The sequence below is a fragment of the Danio rerio genome, chromosome 25 (genome assembly GCF_052040795.2).
Source record: "Danio rerio strain M-AB ecotype USA chromosome 25, GRCz13ab, whole genome shotgun sequence".
NCBI lineage: Eukaryota > Metazoa > Chordata > Actinopteri > Cypriniformes > Danionidae > Danio > Danio rerio.
In genome coordinates this window covers 11737082-11751349 of record NC_141045.1, presented here as the reverse complement: position 1 = coordinate 11751349, position 14268 = coordinate 11737082, and the positions used below count along the sequence as shown (strand labels likewise).

The following is a 14268-nucleotide window of genomic DNA, read 5'->3' as shown; positions in this document are numbered from 1 at the left end:
TGTCGTGGGGCTCCTGACGGGCTGCAGGGGGAAGGGAGACGTGGACAGACACCCCTCCATGTCCCCATCTGTCTGCTTTTGTTTATGAGCCGCGCCATAGAAGAAGAAGAAGAGCTAAAAACATGCTTGGAAAAAAAAGGCACGTGAAAACATGCTTCTACATGTCAGGAGGGAGAGATGGAAAGCACATTTACTAAGCTTTTCACTTGAGGACAGAGTGTCTTTGGGGAAATATTTCAGGGACTTAAATGTTTTTTTGGTGGCCAGCTAATAAATATAATAAATATTGTATAACTTAACACAGAATAGACTTAGTATAAAATCCACAGATCAAATTAAAATGTAATATTTTGTTGTAGGTTTATTTTTACTGCTTGTTTAAATGGATTTATTTATTTTTCAGATAATTACACTTCAAATATGTTTAGTATGTATTACTTTTATTCAGAATTGATATTAATATTAGTAATATTTGTATTTATTAATTAGCAAGTATACACAGTATAAACAGTATACAATCAATAAATAGAAAATATATTAATCTATTTAGATTTTTATGTAATATTTTATACTTTTTTAGAGATTTTTTAAATATTTTTAATAGATTTATTTATTTAAATGTCAAATAATTGCACCTCTTAGTTTTATTTAAATATTTTGAACATATAGTATTTTTTTCAGATTTAATAATATTATTTGTCATATTTATTTATTAATGAGCAAATGCACTATAAATAGAATAGAATATAGAAATAAATCACAATAAATCTAAAACAAATAAATATTTTCATTTAAATGTAGTATTTTACAATACATTATTGTTTATTATTATTGTTATTGTTTATTTTATTTATTTATTTATTTATTTATTTATATATTTCAAATAATTACACCTCCTAGTTTTATTAAAATAATTGTAATATAAATTATTTTTTATTCAAAATTGATATCATTATCAATTTCTTTATTTATTAATCACCAAATCTCTTCCTTTAGGTACGACGCCATTTAGTTATTTTTTATTTGTTAACATTTTAAATTATTAACTTTTTTAACTTTATCAAAATATTTGTAAAAAATAATTTTTTTTTTCAGATTTAATATTTTTATTTGTCATGTGTGTTTTATTTGTTAAATAGCAAATCTCTTTTTTTTGGTCTGAAACCATTTATTGAAGCCTTTTTATTGTTAACTAAAATTAAAGAAATTTGTTTTTTTTTATTTAATACTATGATAAAAATAATTGAAACAGTCAAAATGTTTTATTATTATATATTTTTTGATAATTTTATTATTTTGGTTATTTATTTAATATGATTTTAATTGTTCCAATTTTGTATATAGGTCAGAATTATTAGCCCCCCTTTTTTTCTTTTTTAAATATTTCCCAAATCATGTTTAACAGAAGAAGGAAATGTTCACGGTATGTATGATAACATTTTTTTCTTCTGGAGAAAGTCTTAGTTGTTTTATTTAGACAAGAATAAAAGCAGATTTTTTATTTTAGTTTTTAAGTTTTTATTTCTCGATTGTCTACAGAACAAACCATCATTATACAATAACTTGCCTAAAACTTTAACCTGCCTAGTTAACCTAATTAACCAAGTTAAGCCTTTAAATGTCACTTTAAGCTGCATAGAAGTGTCTTGAAAAATATCTAGTAAAATATTATGTACATAGCAGAATAATGATATTTTTTGAGAAATTGTTATAACTTTTCTTGAAAGTCAAGTTTACATACAATAAGATTATTACGCCTCTGAAAGAGCTCAGATGATGGTGTCAAGATTTTTTAAGTTTCTGATTGGCTAATTGACATCATTTGAGTTAATTGGAGGCACAACTGTAGAATAGTATTTAAGGAAAACCTCAAACACACTGCTTCCTTGTGTGACAACATGGCAAAATCAACATGCCAGATCAACAAAAAAGCCAGATTACAATTTGCTAAATTACACTGGGAAAAAGAATAATTTGAATGAGTGAATGTTTTGGAGTGGCCATCACAAAGCCCTGAATTCAATCCTATAGAAAATTTGTGTGCAGAGTTGAAAAAGCCTGTGCGAGCAAGACAGCCTACAAATCTGTTACACCAATTCTGTCAGGAGGAATGGGCCAAAATTCCTGCAAACTATTGTGAGAAGCTTGTGGAAGGATACCCAAAACATTTGACCAAAGTTATACAGTTTAAAAGCAAAGCTAAAAAAAAAAAAAAACAAGGAAATGAATATAAACTTTTGACTGTCTAGAAATTAATAAAAAATTATAAAAATTATAAAAAAAATGATCTCATTATTCTGGCAGTTAGCAAATGTAAATCATTTAGGTACTCATAACAGACCTAAAATAGTAAACGTTGAGTATGATTTACCATCAGACATTTTTTTTTAAATGGTTATGTTCCTTTTTTTAGAGTGTATGTAAACTTCTGTTTTCAACTGACTGAAAATAAAAATCTAAACAATAGAAAACAATAATAAACTCTTTTTAAAAAATAATTAAAAAATATTAAAATCCTAATAAAGATAACACTGAATTGAGGCTCAGTGTAAATAAATCACAATACAAATTAATTTGATAATGACTCCATAATTATTAGCCCTGAGATTATACTGCTATGTATAAACATGCAATTCAGCCTAAAGTTTTATTCCTCTTAATGTTGTTCATCTTGACTGAACAAATTGCAAATCCATATTATAACACCATTATAATAACTAATAAAAAAGACAGTAGAAACTTCTTTAATGACTCCAGAAGCCTGAAATACATCTTAGCATGTATTTTACGCCATGGTCTGCAACAAGATCTTTGCCTGACAAGATCTTTGATTATTGTAGGCAGGATTGTGTTGAACAATCATACGCACATGTTAGATTCTTTACAAAGCAAAAGCACTTCAGTAATACATGTTTATAGAAAGCCACACGACAGTCTGTGATCATAGGGTTCATTTGCTGCATATGAAACACATTAAATATGGCTGCTTTTAATGTATACAATGAGTCAACCGCAGATTTTGTTATGCTTATGGAACATGCAACGCAAAATAGATCTCGCATGTCTGAAATACAGCCGTCATCAGCTGTAACAGATCAGTTGCACAGCCTGACGCCGGAGATTTATGCATCACATTTAACATAAGGGTCACACGTCAGATCCTATTTGACACGCCACACTAAAGCTCTAATTGCCTGTCTGCACTATGGGCAGTCTGTAGAGAAAAGAAAAAGGACTTTTGACCTATATTTTATCAATGATTCAAGAAATGGACACATTTAAAGGGATAGTTCACCTAAAAATATACATTTCCTGTGGATTTACTCACCTTCAGATTGTTTACATTGCTACTTGCTTGTGATGGAGGCCATGAGGAATCTGCGCACAAAGAAATCTGCGGATTTTTTTTAGCCCATCATTTATTATGTTTATTTAGGCAGGCCTAAATGTGTGTAAATAACACTGAAAAAAAAAATGATTCAATGATGATTCCTTGGATTTACTCAATTTTTTAAGTTAAGGGGTTGTAAACAATTTATTTGGGCTGAATTTAAACAAACAAATGAAGTTGACTTTACCAAGTTTAATTTGCTTTTTTAAATTCAGACCATATAAATTGTTTGCAACAATTTTGCAGACATCAATTTTTCAGTGTATATATTCCTTTTTTATGTTAATTTCATTTTAACTAATTTGCAAATATGATTTATTTACAATACAGTTTGTAAAGGAATATTTCAGCATATATATTGTATGACACTTGCTTTGTTTACCAAACAAGTGGATCAACATTTAAAACAAAAACATTTTTGCTGCTCAAACTACTTTAAGTGAGCTGAAACAACACAATTCCTGAATTTGTTTTTAAAGACAACATATTTGTTTTATGTTCAATACACTTAAATTTGTTACAATAACTTTGATTTGTGTTTGGACGACATGAATGAATTGTGCGGAACCCTGCATTTTTTTACAGAGTAGTTTAATTGCATTGTAAACCTTAAATAAATGTTTTTATTTATTACACTCCTAAAATTATTACAGCATTATATATATATATATATATATATATATATATATATATATATATATATATATATATATATATATATATATATATATATATATATATATATATATATAAGGATTTTACTTTATATTATATATATATATATATATATATATATATATATATAAGGATTTTACTTTATATTATATATATATATATATATATATATATATATAAGGATTTTTCTTTATATTATATATATATATATATATATATATATATATATATATATATATATATATAAGGATTTTACTTTATATTATATATATATATATATATATATATATATATATATATATATATATATATATATATATATATATATATATAATATATATAAAGATTCTACTAGTCCGATTGGGCCAATGGTTCGGATATTTTAACTTGCCCTGCCAGTATTTTCACTGGCCCCATTAAAGAAAAAAATAATTTTAACAGCTATTTTTAGCCACATATTTTAAATACTGCGTCAAAAAAAAAATAAAGTCTATAATTATTTAAGTGTTAATAATTATTCAAATAATGTATTTAAATTATATTTTAAAGTTTTAATAAATGTATAGAAAGCAAAATCCTGTGTTAACAAAACAAAAAGAGCAGTATGGAAAATGTGTGTAGTTTATTGCAGCTCAAAATTATTTAACAAAAGGTGGCCCTAATCGGGCCAGGAATGATCCCGTCTACTGTCCCAAGCGTCTCTCACACTCTGCCCCGGACCATTGGGCAGTCCTTATTGTTGAGCCCTGATAAATATACAATGTATGTATGTATATATATGTATGTTTTTTTACACATTTCTGCCCAAAAATAGTTAAAAATATCAGCAGATTATGTCTGTCCGTAGCTGTAACTTATATAAAAACATTTTAAACTGTGTCAACTCACGTGTGTATTTGCGTCCTCATAATCATTTTGCGCCATGTAGCTCAGGATCCAGACTGTTTATCAGAAAAATAATCATCTAGCATGACCACTATTTTACTCACGCCATGCAAAACATCTTGTCATAGAGTCGATAAGGTTAATTGTGGCCTGTGTAATGCTGGCCCACTCCTCTACATTAGCTACGTTTCCATCCACCTATTTTTATTTGCATTTTGGAAATGCGCATAAAAAATGGTTAATGGAAACACCAAGATGCGCATACATTTTGAAACTGCGCATTAAAGAACGTATGCGCATAACTAAGTAGGATAAACTTTTAATTCGATACAAAAAGATGCAGATAAACTGCGATGGAAACACTTTTACCGAACAAATTCCAGTATGTGCATTAAAAAGGTCATGTGATTTTGTTATAAGAGATCATGTGATGGTAAAAATGTTTGTGAATGGAGAAACCAGCAGGCTGAGCACATTGTAAAACATCTTAAATGTTGTTTTGGTCATTCTAAAATGCCTTAACCTTTCTAGTATTAGTGTTATTATATTATTAATTACCTTCAGAATCAAGAGCGTCTGTGCTCCACGTCTCACGCCTTCAAACACCACCACATGTTCACTGAGTGTCAGGATTGCCTTCTGAGGTGCAAGTCATTTATAAAATGAAGAAAAGATTCACGCAGCTTCTCTTACCACCGCAAATTCCACTTTTACTGTTTATATTTGGCCCGAGTTAATCAGGAAGTGACAATTTTGTTCGCTTTGACTCGTTGGATGGAAACGCTGCTTTATTCGCTCATCTTTTATGCAATAATCCAGTTTTGCGCATAAAGTTCATTTGCATTTTTGGATGGAAACATAGCTAACGGCTGTGCAAAGTTGCTGGATATGGGCTGGAACTGGAACACACTGTCATAAATGCTGGTCCAAACATGAACACTAAATTCACAGGCAGCAGCTCTGGTGGAATATCGTGCAGTCTGCATGTCAATTGCATGCTCACTCTAAACTTCCCGACATCTGCGGTATTGTTCTGTTTTATAAAAACTGCACATTTAGAGTTATATGCCACACTTGAGAGGTGGATGGGTTACCCCGGCAAAGGAGAATTGAGCTTATGAAAAAGGGGAGCAAAACAAAATTAATGCATTAATTTTTTTATCGAGTGTCTGTTTATCATTTTTAATTGAATAATGTTATGTAGTGTGCCTTAAATGTTAACTGACCCTAGAAACGCATTAAAACATGCAAGCAATGTGTAAACAATGTGTCACCATACTATATTTTATTTCAGCATGTTTTCCATCTATCTATCTATCTATCTATCTATCTATCTATCTATCTATCTATCTATCTATCTATCTATCTATCTATCTATCTATCTATCTATCTATCTATCTATCTATCTATCTATCTATCTATCAAGCAGGAACTGTCCCTTTACAACTCGTCTATTGTATATAATATAGCTTGGTGTAAATTAAAATCCTGTTTTATGTAATATTTGCTCTGTTGGTTTACCATTTAAAATACTTTTCTTGAGGCAAACTGGAGTCTCCATTCAGTACTATGTGGTTCATGCACTCGTCGCTGATTGGACCAGTGGCGTGTCAATCATCGTGACGTCTTATTGTTGCTAGGGCGTTGCAAAGAAACCAGCCGGTTAAGGCAATCCTGAAAGCGGCACTGGGAACCGGGGACTTTGCGTACAATTGTAAAGAAACTGTTAACGCGTCGTCTTTATGATTTGGATATGTTGGAACTTAGAGAATGCGTTCAGCGGACAGGCTCTCATAAATAAGGTGAGATAAAGCAATGCGTGCGTTTTGATGTCGCCGTACTTTTAGTTTTGAAATCAGCCTTTTATTGACATTCTCGCGACCCAATCAGAAGAGTGATTTTAAATCGACTTAAAATACGATTGGCTGTAGGTAGTGTGGGTGTGTCTTAATATTTCGTTTCGTTTAAATATTGATTATAGCATGTATTATTGCAACAGTTCTGTAATCCCATTAAAAGGCATACAGTTTTGAAGTTAATCTCCGTTTTCGGGGCGTTTAAATCGAAGATTTATCCTGGAAAACAAACACGTCCTGTTTAAATCAACATTCAGTGTAGCCAATCAGCGCTCAGCACTGGATTTTGATCGACAGCTCCTCTACCTCAGGTGGGGGTTGGGGCTGTTGAAGTTGATAACGCCGCCATCTTGAAAAGTGAACTCTGATGGTCTCTCTTTTCGCGCCTGTCACAATCTGTTATAAACACCTCATTTTTCATACCTCTCCCCGTTTTTCTTTTTTATTCCGGTGACCGTTTTACCTTAAGGTTCGCCAGTCTTCATGCCGGGCTTTGGGAGTATTCCGCTTTCTTAATCGGTACGTATTTGTGTTATGTGTGTCTCTGTTAGCTTAGCATTAGCCAGCTGCACTTCTCTGTTTTGCCGAGTCAGAATGGGTTGTATTTTCAACACTTTATCTTATTTGTCTAAATAATGCTCACATTTAAGATGTGTACGGCATATTTAAACCCACCCGGGGTCTATAAAAGTTTCAAATATGTATTATCTTCCCGGCGGAAGCTCAGTGTCGGCCAAAGCCGGGCCCCGACATGCTGAAAAACTTCAGAAAGTGAGACACAAAGGTTGTGTGTCATAAGCCAGTGAGCTGTCCACCTAGACAACACTTTGCGGTAAGCAAACCTCTTATGAAAGTCCCATTGGAATGTTTCTACTGAACTTGCTTTCCCCAAAGTGCTGTCTAGGCAGACAGCTCACTAGTATTTGATGCACAGATGAAAGCCCCTTTTAAATTATATTTAGGACCCAGTGTTTATATTGGCCTCATTATTAAACGTCACTAGTTCTTTCTTATTGATCATTTAGGATTTTTCTGAAGGGTTAAGAGTTAACATGCGTTTTAGTGGACATTTTGAACGCAACCCTCATGCTCTGTTCGATATGTGCAGATCACAGGTCTGTGTTATTTGGCTCATGTCTTTTTGTCTTATAAGTAACTACGTTAGGGATTGGCTTCTGTTATCACGCTCACCCTTGTAAACAGTCTTAGTTGTTTTGACATGGCAGCACATTTTTCTAGTGCACTGAGGCAGATCATCTTTTCAGACTTGATTTTGAGTGCAACCGGAGGACTTGTGGTGGTGGTGGTTGTTGTTGTGGCCTCTGGGATGCTGGAGAGGTTTGGCAACCCTTTTTATAGCCCCAGAGAGGGAGTCACGAGGATTTTCTTCAGCACAGAGTTACTCAAGCTGAATGGTACAGGTGATCTAATGTCAGTTTGTTGTTCTTCGACCTTTTTGCACAGGATAAAGTTGGTGGAAGTGAACCTGAAAAGATTTGAACGGCAATAAATACACAGCTTTTTGATAAAGTATGAGACTAGCAAATCTGTAGCAGAAATTGTCATCTCATGGTGAAAATACAAGTTTAGGTTTAATGCAAATATCTACATATTCCCGACAACTGAACGCATTACGTGACAAATTTCCGTACTCTAAAGATAAATAGTCTAGGTCAGAAGTATATTATGTGCTTGATGCTTTTATGCATTTTCGTGTACCATTAAATTGGCATAAATATAGTCTCAGATGCTGCGGTGTAGTTCATCTATACAATTAAATAAGAGCTGTCTGGTTCACCGCTGCACATTTATTTAAAACTCGTCGTGCTACATGCGTCACTGTCCTGACTAGCGAGTTCAGTATCAGAGGATGTGCTGCTGATAATCATTTACAGATCTGTCACTTTCATGCACTGTAATTGATGCTTGTCACTTATGCTATTTTTATATGTCAACATTGTAATTTTCGGGACTTTCATTTAACTATTAAGTGTCTACAATTTCGGAAAGTTGCCTTTTTTGGTCTATGCTGCATTTATTTGATTAATAATACAAAGAAGTGTATTAAAGGAAAATAATAGGACTTGCAATAGGATCACTTTTTATATAACGATTTAACCCTTTAACTAACCCAACCAAGATAAACATTTAACTTTGAAACACTTAACTCCTAATGTTGCTAGTTAAAACACTCAATGCATTTTTTTTCAACACATCTCATAATTTTTAAAATATCAACCTTTACCAAATGGTCGATATGGCGGTTTGTTAAAAGTATCGGAATTAATACATATGCTATGAAAAATATAGTGTATAGACCAATTTATTTTAAAATAGAATCAAAATAAAACATTTTTGAATACTAAATCACCTTTATTTTTTAAAGCATGCCATTAAAATATTTCAGATTCACATTTTCTTTTTTTTCTTCTTTTTTTTTTTTAGAATAAAACCAAAATCAAGTGTAGTAGTGCAACAGGATTATCTTTGTTTGATTTATTTGTAAATCAACAATGCTGTGCAGTGTAAACCATTATTTAAAACTGTCAGAATATGGTCAACCATTTGGTAGAACAGGCAGTTACATTTTTAAGCTAAATTTTTAGCACCATTATTACAGTCTTTATGGTCACATGATTGTACAGAAATCATTCTAATAAGCCGATTTGGTGCATGTATCAGCATTGAACATGTTATGTTTTTGTGAAAAAATAAATAATAATAATTCTTAACTCTTTGACTCACTCTATTTGCCACTCTACACTAAATATTGCCTTACTGCAATATTTTGACTGTTTCAAATAATGACTGTTCAAGGCATTTATAGAATGACTGTTTTAAATAATTGTTTACACACTGCATTGATGGTTCACAAAAAAATCAAACACACATAATCCTATTGCATTACTACACTTTATTGTGATTTTATTGTAAAAACAAACAAACAAAAAAATGTGTAATATGAGAATCTGACATACTTTATGGAATTTGTAAAAATAAAGGTGATTTAGGATTCTAAACTGTTTTATTTTGATTGTTTTTGAATAAATTGGTCTGTACACTTCATATTTTCAGATTTTTATAGTATATGTATTCATTCTGGAACTTTTACCATAAATCGACGTGTCAACCATTTGGCAGAGGTTAATATTTTAGAAATTATTGGATGTCATGAAAACAAAATGCATTGAGTGTGTTAACTAGCAACATTACGAGTTAAGAAATGCAATACAAACATTTAGTATTGCAATTAGGTAGTTAAAGGGTTAAAATAGTAGAAACGTCCAGTATCTGTGAAGGTCATTTGATGTATTTGAAAATACTTTAAATAGCATTCATTATTTGTATATAGATAAAAGACGGGACACCCCATTTTGGCATCTAATTTACAAAAGTAATGTTTTACTTTAGTATGCTCATGCAGTATAAAATATTTTTATAAAAATAAATAAACAGCCCATATATATTCAGATGTACAAGTGATTATGCTAAATTATAATATGCATTAAATGAATAACTTCTTTCTTCGAACAAATTTAGTGTTTAGAAAGCTAATGGCAAACTATAAATATTTAATGTTTTTGCCTGATCTTTTTCTTTTTAATAGTCATATAATGTGTCAGTTTTTTATTGTGTTTTGCAAGATATTTTGGATATTTTGAACTGTTGCTATGCTTAAAGTTTTTCTATCTCCTTTAAATCATGATAACAATGTAGGATAGTCATTATAGGGGAAAAAGTGAAATGTGACCCATTTTTAAACCCCATGTGTGGAAAAAGTAAAGATTGATTACACTTATTCTGATGCTTAAATCCCTTTTCTACGTCTGTGCGTACAGCTGAGTTTACTAGAACTGCTTGATATTCTAGCACAAATGAACCTGCTACTAATAATACTAAAACGTGACTGTTTCAGGAAATCGTGAGTTGTGTGTGGTAATTCACTTGTGATGTCAATATCACATTTAGCTTTTTCTTTCAGTTTTTTTTTTTTTTTTTTTTTGAAAAAAATCCTAAAATGTTTTATCAGTGTTTTTAAAATCTGTAAAAAATGACAACACATGTTTGCTGGGGAATGGATGGAGGCCAATGTCAAAGCTCTTTTGGGTAAACCTAACCCAACCCCCTTAATCTATTAATAAGCCTTTCCTTCCTCTTAGCCATTCATGAAAGTCAAGATGGCTGCTTGCCTGCGTTTTGTAACCTTTCACCTCAGTGGTGCGAGTCCATCCACCTTGTAGACTGGAAAAACAGTCTCTCGTCTCGATCTTTAATAATGCATCGCTGCGTGCTGCTGTCTCCAGCTATAATAATACGATGCCAGAGCTGTCAAATGGACTTTTGCATTTAATCTGGTATCATTTAATTTCAGGCATTACATCACATGTACATTTCTTGAAAGAACCGCTTACTAAAAGGAAAATGAAACTGCAACGTCATGTACAGATTGAGATAGTAATCATTACAAAATATTTAAAAGAGGTAGTCTGGTAAAAGTGAAGCTGTATTTCTTTTCTTTTTTTCAGTTGCTAAGTTGTCACAACAAGGAACTTGTTTGGTTTTCTCAGCTGCCTTTTATACAGTGTCCCCACAAACAAAACTACTGTTTGTTTTGTCAGTGCCATTTTTGTGCACTGTTTCTGTATGAAATCATGCTCTTTATAGAGTTAGAATAGATTTAACATTTGGAGGTTGTTTGTTTAAATTTTGAGCATTTAAGAGCATGACAAACAGGAAAATAATCTCGTTCTTCTGTTATTTGTTTTTTTTTTAATGCCATGCCTGTGACTAAAAATAGCTGTTAGCAAAGAGCAACTCCAGCATTATGGTTGTGACATTTGCAGTAATAATTTAAAACATAAATTCACAGAGACAGTATGCGTTAACATTATATTGAAACACCTGTTTATATTTTCTAAAACTACTGAAAAGAAAGTCAAAGGATCAGAAAAATGTTGATTTGTAAACATTTGATATTTTTAAAAATGAAAATAAACATGCGTCATGGATGTGATCAAGCGGCACCCTCCTGCTCTTCCTCGTGAAGCCAATATGGAAGTAACTGAAACTGCAATTCATCAACTCTCCTTTGGGGGCAGGCTCCAGGAAGTCCAGATATTCACTGACTGCAATGCTAAATTAGCCAATTTTACAGCTGATAAAAACATGTTTACAGCCTGGTACAAAAGATGGTTTTGGTGCATATTGTTAATATTATCCTTTATGACATCTGTGAGGTGGTGAATTTATTTCGAACTCATTCGTTTAGTTTTAATTAAGTCTGCATAATTAAGGGCGTAGCCACTTGAGTGTCAGCTAGGCCTCGCCGGTTATGCCTGGAATTCATAGCCTTGCTTTTACTAACACGGACTATGTTTGAAGTATTTGGGAGTTATTCGTGTTTTCCTCCTGTAGAAAAACACGTCATGAAAACAATGCTTTATTGATATAAAACCCAGCACATGTGGTCAGAACACAAGAGTTGCAGGTAGAGAAGTATTAAGCATTTCTCCTTAAAAAAAAAAAAAGCCTGTCTAAGCAAAATGTTATGCTCCGCCTCTTTGCCCTTTTTTGGTCAGCCCAGGTCATGCGATGACATGCAAACATAATGATGACAGTTGGCCACGCCTACTTGTAGCTTAATTTGCGCTCTTCAGAAATCTACGGGTGACATCACAGTAGGGCTGGGCGATTTTTCTAATTTTTTTCGAATTTACTTTTTAAGATGATTTAATTTTGAATTAAATCGAGAAAGCGTGATTTTTAAATATATATATATATATATATATATATATATATATATATATATATATATATATATATATATATATATATATATTTAATACATTATAATGGACCAATGCACTTTGGTTCACTCTATGAAGCAGGAAGCACACCAGAAGCGCCTCTCGGCGCCGCGCAGCGCCATGGATTTTAGAATTCTAAACAGGTTTCTATACACACACCGGCGCCGCCCAGCCACGATTCAGGACACAGGTGCCATCTGATTAGTTTCATGTTAAATATCATGAGAATGTGCCGTTAGGTGTGTGATAGTTTGAACTGTAATGTCCGCGCCGTGTCGCGGCGCTTCTGGTGTGCAACCTGCTTGACTGCCTGTTAAAGCGTGAAGTCATGTAGGATTTCACTTGTTGCATTAGTCTGAGTCACGTCTGTGTGGATTGTCAAGACATTCCCTCATCAAGTCGATAAACTCGATCTCAACATGTATGAACGACGTAAAAGCCTGCCATGTGAAAAACTGCGCCGATCTTTTGGTTTGAACCTATGGTTTGAACACGAGTTGAGGTGAGGGCCTGTAGCAGTGAAATGAAAGTACCCGCCCCCATGACATCATTTAGCGGACCTAGTTGAAAACCAGACAAATCAGGCAGCATAATACAGAGAGTGGAGCAAAGCGCATCAAAGGATCGGTATTTAAAAGGGGAAAAAAGAAAAATAGATTAACTGTATTAATTTATATTAGACACACATCTGGTACTTGTATTTGCTCCTGCTATACGTCCACAACTTCACGCATTGGGTTAAATTAGGCTTTACAGTTTCCATGTTCAGTCCTTTTCTTCCACTGTATCTTTTTAATTTAAAGGCAGCAGCATTACAACCTGACATTCAGAAGAAGACAAAGTCAAAGCCGAGCTGACAGCCAATCTTTCCTAGGCTCAGCAAAACTTGCAAACAATACCTCTGTATTCCTGCAACTGCAATATTTACTCAAATATTTCTTGTTCAAATCTTCAGCAACGCTATTTAACTCGTAAATTTGTTTTACATTTATTTACACCTTGACCGATTTTTGTATGACATGGCCATTAAAAATACAATGTTCCTTAACCAGATGATTTTTCAAGTTACTTTTAAAGAGAGTTTTACTTCAGTCATGTTGTAATGTTTTGAGAAGACTAGTAACACAATAAAAAAAAAAAAATCTGAATCGTGAATCGGTCAAACTTTATAAAAAAAAAAACTAGATTTTTTTTTATTGCCAAATTGCCCAGCCCTACATCACAGATACTACCTCTATATGTTTTAGTTTATAAATGTGACTAAAAAAGTTTGCAGTACACAACATACTTTGTAGAAATTTTGTGAATTAAACTGCACTATCCAAAATACATAATGCTAATCAAAAGAATAAGAGTTGGTCCTTTATAGAACAAACATGATTGATTGTATTTTATTTGACTTTTTTGCAATTATTAGGAAAAATCTTTGTTATGGATGTGACAAATGTGAAATTGCCACTTTTGTGACTCTGGTAAATCAAATATAATTGTTTAAAAAATTTGACAGAGACGTTTATTTTCGCTCTACTGTAAAATACAAGCCCACACAAAAAAACTTGAAAAGGGTTTCGCTATTTTGGTGAAAACTTTTTTTTTTTCATAGCAAGATTGACATTTGCATGGAATTGCTCCAAAGCTGATGACTAACCTTTGA

At 32.4% G+C, this 14268-nt stretch overlaps 1 protein-coding gene across 44 annotated transcripts in view; it reads left to right on the top strand.

Moving 5' to 3' along the window:
* Positions 1 to 6580: 6580 nt before the first annotated feature.
* The window catches only part of ppp6r3 (protein phosphatase 6, regulatory subunit 3), a 28281-nt gene continuing 20593 nt past the window's right edge, over positions 6581 to 14268 (top strand). For 22 of the 44 annotated variants that reach the window (XM_087310411.1, XM_087310404.1, XM_087310395.1 and 19 more), the window contains exon 1: positions 6581 to 6753. The gene's annotated coding sequence lies outside the window, so the exon portion shown is untranslated. 44 annotated transcript variants of the gene reach the window in all.